This window comes from Scyliorhinus torazame, chromosome 8 (genome assembly GCF_047496885.1).
Source record: "Scyliorhinus torazame isolate Kashiwa2021f chromosome 8, sScyTor2.1, whole genome shotgun sequence".
Classification (NCBI taxonomy): Eukaryota; Metazoa; Chordata; class Chondrichthyes; order Carcharhiniformes; family Scyliorhinidae; genus Scyliorhinus; species Scyliorhinus torazame.
In genome coordinates this window covers 259261539-259273533 of record NC_092714.1, presented here as the reverse complement: position 1 = coordinate 259273533, position 11995 = coordinate 259261539, and the positions used below count along the sequence as shown (strand labels likewise).

Genomic DNA, 11995 nt, shown 5'->3' with positions numbered 1-11995 from the left:
GGTTGAGGGTTGGGGTTGAGGGTTGGGGGGGGTTGAGGGTTGGGGGGGGTTGAGGGTTGGGGGGGGTTGAGGGTTGGGGGGGGGTTGAGGGTTGGGGGGGGTTGAGGGTGGGGGGGGGTTGAGGGTTGGGGGGGTTGGGGGTTGAGGGTTGGGGGGGGGGTTGGGGGTTGAGGGTTGGGGGGGGTGTTGAGGGTTGGGGGGGTGTTGAGGGTTGGGGGGGTGTTGAGGGTTGGGGGGGGGTGTTGAGGGTTGGGGGGGTGTTGAGGGGGGGGGTTGAGGGTTGGGGGGGGTTGAGGGTTGGGGGGGTTGAGGGTTGGGGGGGTGAGGGTTGGGGGTTGAAGGTTGGGGGGGGTTGAGGGTTGGGGGGGGTTGAGGGTTGGGGGGGTTGAGGGTTGGGGGGGTTGAGGGTTGGGGGGGGTGAGGGTTGGGGAGGGGTTGAGGGTTGGGGGGTTGAGGGTTAGGGGGGGTTGAGGGTTGGGGGTTGAGGGTTGGGGGGGGTTGAGGGTTGGGGGGGGTTGAGGGTTGGGGGGGTTGAGGGTTGGGGGGGGTTGAGGGTTGGGTTGAGGGTTGGGGGGGTTGAGGGTTGGGGGGGTTGAGGGTGGGGTTGAGGGTTGTTGAGGGTTGGGGGGGTTGAGGGTTGGGGGGGTTGTGGTTGGGGGGGGTTGAGGGTGGGGGGTGAGGGTTGGGGGGGTGGGGTTGGGGGGGGTTGGGTGGGTGGGGTTGAGGGGGGGGGTGGGGTTGGGGGGGTTGTGGGGGGGGTGGGGGGGGGGTTGGGGGGGTGAGGGTTGGGGGGTGGTGGGGGGGTGGGGGGGTTGGGGGGGTTGAGGGTGGGGGGGGTTGGGGGTGGGGGGGGGGGTTGGGGGGGGGTGGGGGGGGGGGGGTGGGGGGTGGGGGGGTGGGGTGGGGGGGGGGTGGGGGGGTGGGGTGGGTGGGGGGGGGGGGTTGGGGGTGAGGGAGGGGGGGTTGGGGGGTGAGGGTGGGGGGGTTGGGGGTGTGGGGGGGGGTGGGGGTGTGGGGGGGGGGGGTGGGGTGGGGGGGGGTGTTGGGGGTGGGTTGGGGAGGGGGTGGGTGGGGGAGTGGGTGGTGGGGGTGGGGAGTTGTGGGAGGGGGGAGGGTTGGGGGGTGGGTGGGGGGGATAGGGGAGGGGTGGCGGGGGCTCGGGGGAGGGGGTTTGTGGGCGGGTCTAAAGCAGCCAAACTCGCTTTGGTGATTGACGGGAGTTTTAGCCTATGAGAGGCGGCGGCTCAGGCCGGGCGGCCAATGGGAGTGTGTGGGCGGAGTTGAAGCGCGCAGCGGGTTGTTGTTGTTCCTCCCCCGGGCCTGTCCCTCACCCCTCCCGCTCTCTGTGTCTGGGTCTCTGTCCCCCTCGCAGGAGCCGCTCACCGGGTATCGGCGGCAATGCAGCCGGGCGCCGCGCGGGCCGGGGATCCGGGTCTGGATTTGTCGCCGCCCCCGCGGCTCCGGAGTTTGAAGCGGGGGGAGGAAGCGGAGCCGCCGCAGCAGCAGCATGGAGCCCGGGAGGTGAGAGCGCGGGGCGGGGGCAGGGGGCAGGGTGCCCCCCGGGGGGGAGGGGGCAGGGTGCCCCCCGGGGGGGAGGGGGCAGGGTGCCCCCCGGGGGGGGGGGCGGCTGTTGATCGATTGATTGGGTTCTTTCTGAGGCCGGTTTGTTACATTCACAATGATTCAGTGCGTCACAAACACATCGCTACATCCAGCGCGGGAACGTAGGCTCCCCCCCCCCTCGCACTCTTATCCACATCGCCCTCCTGCACCACCCAGACCCTCACCCCCCCCATACCCTCACCACCCCCACCCATACCCTCGCCCCCCCACCCATACCCTCGCCCCCCCACCCATACCCTCGCCCCCCCACCCATACCCTCGCCCCCCCACCCATACCCTCGCCCCCCCACCCATACCCTCGCCCCCCCACCCATACCCTCGCCCCCCCACCCATACCCTCGCCCCCCCACCCATACCCTCGCCCCCCCACCCATACCCTCGCCCCCCCACCCATACCCTCGCCCCCCCACCCATACCCTCGCCCCCCCACCCATACCCTCGCCCCCCCACCCATACCCTCGCCCCCCCCACCCATACCCTCGCCCCCCCACCCATACCTTCGCCCCCCCACCCATACCCTCGCCCCCTCACCCATACCCTCGCCCCCTCACCCATACCCTCGCCCCCTCACCCATACCCTCGCCCCCTCACCCATACCCTCGCCCCCTCACCCATACCCTCGCCCCCTCACACATACCCTCGCCCCCTCACACATACCCTCGCCCCCTCACACATACCCTCGCCCCCTCACACATACCCTCGCCCCCTCACACATACCCTCGCCCCCTCACACATACCCTCGCCCCCTCACACATACCCTCGCCCCCTCACACATACCCTCGCCCCCCTCACACATACCCTCGCCCCCTCACACATACCCTCGCCCCCCTCACACATACCCTCGCCCCCCTCACACATACCCTCACCCCCCTCACACATACCCTCACCCCCCTCACACATACCCTCACCCCCCTCACACATACCCTCACCCCCTCACACATACCCTCACCCCCTCACACATACCCTCACCCCCTCACACATACCCTCACCCCCTCACACATACCCTCACCCCCTCACACATACCCTCACCCCCTCACACATACCCTCACCCCCTCACACATACCCTCACCCCCTCACACATACCCTCACCCCCTCACACATACCCTCACCCCCTCACACATACCCTCACCCCCTCACACATACCCTCACCCCCTCACACATACCCTCACCCCCCTCACACATACCCTCACCCCCCTCACACATACCCTCACCCCCCTCACACATACCCTCGCCCCCTCACACATACCCTCGCCCCCTCACACATACCCTCGCCCCCTCACACATACCCTCGCCCCCTCACACATACCCTCGCCCCCTCACACATACCCTCGCCCCCTCACACATACCCTCGCCCCCTCACACATACCCTCGCCCCCTCACACATACCCTCGCCCCCTCACACATACCCTCGCCCCCTCACACATACCCTCGCCCCCTCACACATACCCTCGCCCCCTCACACATACCCTCGCCCCCTCACACATACCCTCGCCCCCTCACACATACCCTCGCCCCCTCACACATACCCTCGCCCCCTCACACATACCCTCGCCCCCTCACACATACCCTCGCCCCCTCACACATACCCTCGCCCCCTCACACATACCCTCGCCCCCTCACACATACCCTCGCCCCCTCACACATACCCTCGCCCCCCTCACACATACCCTCACCCCCCTCACACATACCCTCACCCCCCTCACACATACCCTCACCCCCTCACACATACCCTCACCCCCTCACACATACCCTCACCCCCCTCACACATACCCTCACCCCCCTCACACATACCCTCACACTTACCCTCACCCCCTCACACTTGTCCTCATCCCCTCACACATACCCTCACCCCCCTCTCCTGATAACCTTTTTCCTGCACACTGTCCAGTTCTCTATCCCTCCCCCCCCAACAGTGTTTTACCCAGTTCAGTTCTTTATTCCGCTCCTTCCCGTGTTTCTCCAGTTCTTTATTCCCCCCTTCCCAAGTGTTTCTTCCGTTCCCGACACCCACGTGTTCCCTGTGGCACACTAATCCTTTTTTCCCTTCAAGTATTTATGCAATCCCCTTTTGGACAGGACGAGTGATTCAGCCTCACCGTACCGTCAGGCAGTGTGCTGCAAATCATCACAACTCACTGTGCCTTTTTTTTAAAAAAAAGCTTCCCTCATCACTTCCTGTGCTGCTGTTGCCAGTAGTCCGTGCCCTCTGGTCACTGACTCTCCAGTCACTCTCAACAGTTCCTTCTCACTTCAGCAAAACTAGTCATGAATTTGAATACATGTATGAAAGCTTGACCGAACCTTCCCTCCTCCTTGGAGAACAAGGCTCCGCTTCTACTGCCTTTCACATAACTGGGACTATATTCTCAGAAATCTCTACTGTGCCCGTACCAAGGCCTTTTGACATCTTTGAGCGTGTAAAATATGTTTCTTATCAGTGTGTTCCTTCTGGTTTTATTTGCATTGGAGAAAAAAATATTTTCTCTCATTGCATCCAGAATGGGATTCGGATAAATACTTAATAGGGCGATGTTTGCAGGGGAGTGGAGCTGATTGGATAGCTCTGTGAGACAGCTGACGCAAGCATGATGGGCCGAATGGCCTTGCTGTGTTGTATCATTCTCAGATTCTCCTCATACCTTCCTCTACCCGCCGCCTCCCTCGTCAGTACGGATCAAACAAGATCTTCTAAATACAGAAACGTCAGTTTTGGAGCAATGCCCCTTTTGCATTTACGTATGCTGAATACAGGGTTAAAGGCAGGATTCTTGGAAGTGTGGAGGAACAGAGGGATCTTGGGGTCCACATACGTAGATCCCTCAAAGTTGCCACCCAGGTTGATAGGGTTGTTAAGAAGGCGTATGGTGTGTTGGCTTTCATTAACAGGGGGATTGAGTTTAAGAGCCGCGAGGTTTTGCTGCATCTTTATAAAACCCTGGTTACACCACACTTGGAATATTGTGTCCAGTTCTGGTCGCCTCATAGGAAGGATGTGGATGCTTTGGAGAGGTTACAGAGGAGATTTACAAGGATGCTGGCTGGACTGGAGGGCATGTCTTGTGAAGAAAGGTTGAGGGAGCTAGGGCTTTTCTCACTGGAGCGAAGAAGGCAGAGAGGTGACTGGATAGAGGTGTACAAGGTGATGAGAGGCATGGATAGAGTGGATAGCCAGAGACTTTTCCCCAGGGTGGAAATGGCTGTCACGAGGGGACATAATTTTAAGGTGATTGGAGGAAGGTATGGGGGAGATGTCAGAGGTAGGTTCTTTACACAGAGAGTGGTGGGTGTGTGGAATGCACGGCCAACAGAGGTGGTGGAGTCAGAGTCATTCGGGACATTTAAGTGACCTGAGATCTTAGACAGGCACATGGACAGCAGTAAATTGAAGGAATGTAAGTTAGGTTGATCTTAGATTAGGCAAAACATCGTGGGCCAAAGGGCCTGTCCTGTACGTTCTATGTTCTATGCATTCTGCTGTCCCCTCACAACCTGTCAGATTGTGGAGTACAGGCGGACAGCTTCCTCAAGAGACACACTCCCGCCAACCGAAGGCAAGAGGTATGAGGGCACACAGTCTGGAGTTGACTTGCTCCGCCCTCCATCTTCAATGGATGGGATTTGCTCCTGATTTTTCATTTTATTCTTTACTCGGCCGGCGTTTGTTCCCCATCCCTAAGTGCGCTTGTGAAGGTGGTGGTAAGCTATCTCTTTGAACCTCTGCAGTACCCTCCGGTTCGAGGGCGACTTGCTTCCCACTCCGTTTTAACGGGCTCTGTAAGGGCTGAGAAGGCCAACGTGGGGTTCGCACGCAGACGGCGCCACATGTGCTCAAACTGACGTTTCTGTATGTAGAAGATCTTGCTTGATCAGTGCTGATGAGGGAGGCAGGGGTGGGAGGAAGGGATGAGGAGAATCACCGAGTGATACAACACAGCAAGACCATTCGGTCCATCAGGCTCAGCAGTTTCACAGACCTATCCTACATTCATGCTCTTTCCAGGGGCCGGTGCAAACTCGATGGGCCGAATGGCCTCCTTCTGCACTGTAGATTCTATCATCCAGATGCATAAAGGTTCGGGCAGGTGAGGTGTCTGGACTCTGATGCCTCAATGTCGCCTCTTCGTGCTCCTGTTTAAGTCTCTCAATCTGTTTGGTGCCTTCCCGAACACGCCTGCACCATTTTAGGGCAGCACGGTTAGCACAATAGCTTCACAGTCCAGGGTCCCAGGTTCGATTCCCGGCTTGGGTCGCTGCCTGTGCGGAGTCTGCACGTTCTCCCCGTGTGTGCGTGGGTTTCCTCCGGGTGCTCCGGTTTCCTCCCACAGTCCAAAGATGTGCAGGTTTGGTGGATTGGCCATGATAAATTGCCCTTAGTGTTGGGTGGGGTTACTGGGTTATGGGGATATGGGGGGGGAGGTGTTGACCTTGGGTAGGGTGCTCTTTCCAAGAGCCGGTGCAGACTCGATGGGCCGAATAGCCGCCTTCGGCACTGTAAATTCTATGAATTCTGGTTGGTCAAAAGACAGAGTCCCACGTGAGTCGGCCGGTATGTTTGACTCCTTCAGGAATTCATCAAGGATGTCCCCAAAGCGTTCCCGTCGTCTGCCTGGGCATCTCCTGCCACAACCGAGTCCTGAGTGGAGCAGTTGCCTCGGGCGTCTGGTGTCAGGCGTGCCCCAGCCTGTCCAGCACCGCTGGCTTTGAGCCATTGGCACCTCTGTACTGGGCATGTTGATCTGGGAGAGGACACTGCTGTTGTGCTGTCTTTCTTGCCATTGGATTTAGGGCGGCACGGCAGTGCAGTGGTTAGCACTGTTGCTTCGCAGCACCTGGGTTCCAGGTTCGATTCCCGGCTTGGGTCACTGTCTGTGCGGAGTCTGCACGTTCTCCCCGTGTCTGCGTGGGTTTCCTCCCACATGTCCCGAAAGACGTGCTTGTTAGGTGAATTGGACATTCTGAATTCTCTCTCCGTGTACCCGAACAGGCGCCAGAATGTGGCGACTAGGGGCTTTTCACAGTAACTTCATAGCAGTGTTAATGTAAGCCTACTTGTGACAATAAAGATTATTGTTATTATTATTTGGAGGATCTTGTGAAGGCTCTGCTGATGGTGTTTCTCCTGTGCTTTGAGGTGCCTGCTGTCGTTTGTCTAAACCTCTGACAATCTTGTTAATCCTGATTGGGGGGGGGCCTTGAATTTGAATCCTACCGCTCTCATTATCAGTGTGTCATGGCTGATTTGAGTGTTCAGCTGCAGTAGATTCCTGATCTATGCCTGCTATTTCCCTTCGGGGAATGTAGCCAGCCCCTGGGCGCACTGCTGGATAGTCAGCTCAGAGACCAGCTTCTCCCTTACTCCTTCAGCTATGAAAATGCCTAACGGTCCTGGGCCGAGCAGTTGCCATACCAGGCCATGATGCAGCCCGATAGGATGCTTTCTATGGTGCATCTGTAAAAGGTGGTCAGAGTTAATGTGGACATGCCGAGTTTAAAGATTTTCCTTTTATTTCAGAACTGTTTTAATATTAATTGTTAACTGTGAAGCTGTTACTTGGTTGCTAATGTGATTGATTCTGTGTTTAAATTAAAGTTCGCTTTAACATAGAAGATACCTATTGGTCAGTTTTATCGCTCCTGTGACGAAGGATGCTTTCCTCACAGTTTTGCAAATTGTTGGGTTGTCTACCAGGATCCTAACAGGTGCGATAAGGCATTATATGTTATATTACTGAAGGTCATTCTCCTTTTGAAGTATGCTTCTGACTCCACCCGAGTTGTGGTGTCAAAATCTGATCAGTGTGAGGTTTCCGTGTTCCGTATCGAACGTACAAATTAGGAACAGGAATAGGCCCCTCGAGACTGCCCTGCCATTCAATAAGAGCATGATTGAACTGCTTGTGGCGTCTCCACGCTCCCGCCTACCCCCGAAACCCTTTGACTCCCTTGTTAGTGAAGAATCTATCTACCTCCACTTCTCTTTGGGGAAGAGTATTCCAAAGACTCTTTGAGTGAAAATAACATTCTAATTTCCCCGTTAACTGGAAGACCCCTTATTTTTAAACTCCGTCCGTCGTCCTAGTCTAACCACTTAGAGACGCATACTTTCAGCATCCACCCTGTCAAGTTCTTGTGTTTCCAATAAGCTCACCTCCAAAGTCCCCACCCTACCTCCGTCCCAAGTTCATCTGCCCATTTCTGCCTAGCTCTGTCCAATGGTGTTCTTGCCCTCTCAAGAAGTCGCATGGAAATGTCCCCACAGTTCCCCTTCTCCCGACTGTCGTGCCCATAGTTCCTCCAGTAAGGTGTCGGCGGCCACATTTTGGGAAGCATTAAAAGTGGTGATCCGAGGGGAGATTATCTTGTTCAAGGCACATGCAGATAGGGAAAGGAGGAAGGAGTATGAACAGTTAATGAACGGGATAGTGGAGGTATATAGGGAGTACCCGATGGCTCCCACCATGGAGGGATTGGCGAAGCGAAAAAGTTGCAGGAGCAATTTGATAGGTTGACAATGGGGAGGGCAGTAGGACAGCTGTGTAGGGCAAGGGGGCGCAGTGGTTAGCACTATGGCTTCACAGCGCCATGGTCCCAGGTTCAATTCTCGCTTTGGTCACTCTGCACGTTCTCCCCGTGTGTGCGTGGGTTTCCTCCGGATGCTCCGGTTTCCTCCCACAGTCCAAAGATGTGCAAGTTAGCTGGGTTGGCCGTGATAAATTGCCCTTAGGTTAGATGGGGTTGCAGGGTTACTGGGATAGGGTGGAGGCGTGGGCTTAAGTAGGGTGCTCTTTCCAAGAGCCGGTGCAGACTCGATGGGCCGAATGGCCTCCTTCTGCCCTGTAAATTCTATGATTCCTCATTCTTCCAAACTCCAGTGGATACAGGGCCAACCTGCCCAACCTTTCTTCATGAGCTCACCCCTTCATCTCAAATATCTGTCAAATGAACCTTCTCTGAGCTGCTAGCACATTTGTATTCTTTAAAAAAAATAAATTGAGTACCCAATTCATTTTTTCCAATTAAGGGGCAATTTAGCGCGGCCAATCCACCTACCCTGCACACCTTTGGGTTGTGGGGGTGAAACCCACGCAGACACAGGGAGAATGTGCAAACTCCACGCGGACAGTGACCCAGAGCCAGGATCGAACCTGGGACCTCGGTGCCATGAGGCCGCAATGCTAACCCACTGCGCCACCGTGCTGCCCCCCATTTGCCTTCCTAATCACTAGCTGTATTCGAATACTAACTTTACTGTGATTTGTGTCCCAGGACACTCTGATCTCTCTGTGCCGCAAGAGTTCTGCAATCTCTCTCCTTTAGATAGTAAAATGTTTTCCCATCCTTCCTGCCAAACAGGACAAATTTACATTTCCCCACATTGTGCACCATCTGCCAAATCTTTGCCCACTCGCTTGATGTATCTATATCCCTTTGCTCCTGAGGTCCCCGGCCGACAATATTGTTGAAATGGGGCATATGGTTCATGAAATTGACACTTGTAGTTTCTTCCCACGGAATGACGAGTGGATATGGGATAGAGATTCCGGTGTTAAGTAATGGGTGAAGAGACATTCCAATTAGTTGTCTCATTTATGTTAAGTATCCAATAATTGACACTGATATGTAAAGGGGCTTCAGGTGGCCTTTGTGTCAGGTGATGTGATAGAGTTTTGTGCAAAGTCTGTTGAAGTAAATTGAAGATGTTTGTGGAAAACCAGCAGAACCTTTGACTCTTTATACAACAGCAGCTAAACGTCTAACATCCGGGACACTTCTCTAATCAAGGGAATCGGATGACATGAGCTGATAGAGCAAACCATCAATCGTTGGTAACTGCCAACGATTTGATCTATTTCTGGTCTCCGCAGTAGCAGAACAGATTCAGGGTATTAGCCCAGGCATAATGGTGCACTTGTGAAATGTCAGGGCCTCAAAATATACCCAGCAATCAAGTTTTATAATTTGCCTTTCCAAGCTCATGGTGGTCCTCCAATCTCGGAATTTTTAACTATGTGCGGGCAACTAGGTACAGGTCTGTCACTGATTTGGAAAGGATTAAACTGTGTTGTATTCAGCGGAATTGATGCTGAGACTGGAGTTTCTGGCCCCGTATCCTCTCCGTCACCAAGACCGCCTATTCCCTCTCCCCAGCATCACCCCTCTCTGCCTCGAACCATGCGCTGCTGAAGTCTTCACTCCTGCTTCTGCTACTTCCACGCTCTACTCGCCCAGTGCTCTCCGGGCTGACTTCCCATCTTCCACTCTCTGTAAACTTGAGTTGATCCAAAACCCTGCTTCCCGTGTACTAACTCTCACCAAGTCTCCTTCGCCCATCACCCCTGTGCTCACTGACCTGCGTCGACTCCCGGTCTACTGATTCTAAAATTCTCAACTTTGTGTTCAGTGCGCTGCGTTGCCTCTCCTTCTCCTCCGCCCTCCTTACCATCTCCCGAGGACTCTGCCTCCCTCCAATTCTGGCTACTTGTGAATTCCCTACTTCTGTCGCCAAATGCCTTTGCGTGCCCTAGGCACATTGAAGAGTTACCAGAGGAGGAGTGTGTCGAGCAAGGGGCGTCCTTTGGACTTGGAGGGGGCATGTGGAGTGGGAGGGGGAAGAGATGTCTGAGGGACCTGTGGCGTTGTTACCCGCACAGCGGTCGAAGAGAAGGTGGTCGGGATCCTTGTGGTCGAATTTAAGAAGGAAAGGCTGGCAGTCGCTGAGGACTTGGGGAGAGTGGCAGAGCCAATTTGGGCTGTCCTGGAGACGCAGAATGTGCCGATCCAGAAGCTGGAGGAGGCGGTGGCTGACCACGAGGATCGGATTGTCTCTTTGGCGGCAGAAGTGCTGATGATGTCGGAGGGGCAAAATAAGCTGAAGACTAAGATTGACTATCTGGAGAACCGCTCAAGGAGGCAGTACGTGAGGATCGTGGGGCTGCCCGAAGGCATTGAGTGGAGTTGGCTAAGAGAACGGTTGGGTTCAACAAGGCCAAGGCTGCTCTTTTTCAGGAGCAAGGTGCGATTTGGCATGATGTACGCGGCTCGCTTGTGGGTCACATGGGGGCAGAGAACACTATTTCAACATGCCGGAGGGGGCGAGCAGCTTCATAAAGGCCCATGGACTGGGGGACATTTGAGGATTTGGGCGAGTTCACTTGCGAGGTTGAGCTGTGGCATTGTACCCGGGGATGAGGACATGTTTGTTTTTCTTTGCTGTTGTTTTCTATTTATTTTGTACTGAGAATGTATAGTTTTATAATTTTGTAATATCTGCCACACATCGGTTGATTACAGGGGGGATTTTAATTGTATGCTTGACCCTAGGCTGGATCGTTTTGTGCCCCAAATCCTTTAAGGTATTGGGGTTGGCGAAGGAGTTGCTTGGGTTCATGGAGCGGATGGTTGGGGGGGGGGGGGGGGGGGGTTGCTTGACCCGTGGAGGCTTTGGTGCTTGAGGTGAAAGAGAATGTCGACTTTTTTTTGTTTTGGGTAAAGCATTGCTTGCGGTGAAGGTGAGATCGGAATATTCAGCGATTGTTACATTGGGTTATACGCAGCGTTTTGTGGCTCTGTGCGTGGAGGAGGGGGGCAATTCCTCCTGTGGAGGTTGGATGTGGCCCGTTTGGCGGATAACGGAACATGTCAGAGGATTGGGGCGGCTATATAGGCGCATATGTTGACTTCAATAAGGTCTCTCCCTGCACGGGAGGCGTTGACAGTGGTAATGAGGGGGGAAGCTAATCTCGATCAAGGCGCATAGGGGAGAAGGTGGAGAGGATGGTAAGAGAGAGGTTGGTGGAGGCCATTTTGGCAGTGGATCGTCAGTACTCTGCCAACCCAGAGGAGGAGCAGTTGAAGGAGAGCAAGAAGCTCCAGGTGGAGTTTGAACTTTTGTCGACGGGGAAGGCAGTGGGTCAGTTGCGCTGGGTACGGGGGGCGTTTTATGAACATGGGAAGAAGGCCAGTAATAATAATCTTTTTATTGTCACAAGTAGGCTTACAACACTGCAATGAAGTTCCTGTGAAAAGCCCCAAGTCGCCACATTCCGGCGCCTGTTCGGATACACGGAGGGAGAATTCCGAATTCTCAGCTTGTACGGGAATTGAACCCGTGCTGCTGACCTTGTTCTGCATCACAAACCAGCTGTCTGGACCATTGAGCTAAACCAGTAGGTTGCTGGCACACCAGCTGAGACGGCAGGTGGCTTCGGGGGAGATTGAGCAGGTAAAGGAGGGATAAGGCGGGGGGATAAGGCAGGGATATCCGCTTTCCCAGCTGCTTCTAGCATTGACACTGGAACCATTGCCGATGGTGATTGACGAACCATTGGCGATGGCGCTTCAGGCATCGACGGAGTGGAGGCGAATAGAGAGA

The 11995-nt window shown here is 55.4% G+C and overlaps 1 protein-coding gene across 1 annotated transcript in view; it reads left to right on the top strand.

Annotated features, from left to right (window-relative positions):
* The first annotated feature begins 1280 nt into the window (after positions 1–1280).
* Positions 1281–11995, top strand: part of LOC140428570 (PHD finger protein 20-like) — a 75661-nt gene continuing 64946 nt past the window's right edge. Inside the window, 1 exon segment of the mRNA XM_072515193.1 lies at positions 1281–1521. The gene's annotated coding sequence lies outside the window, so the exon portion shown is untranslated.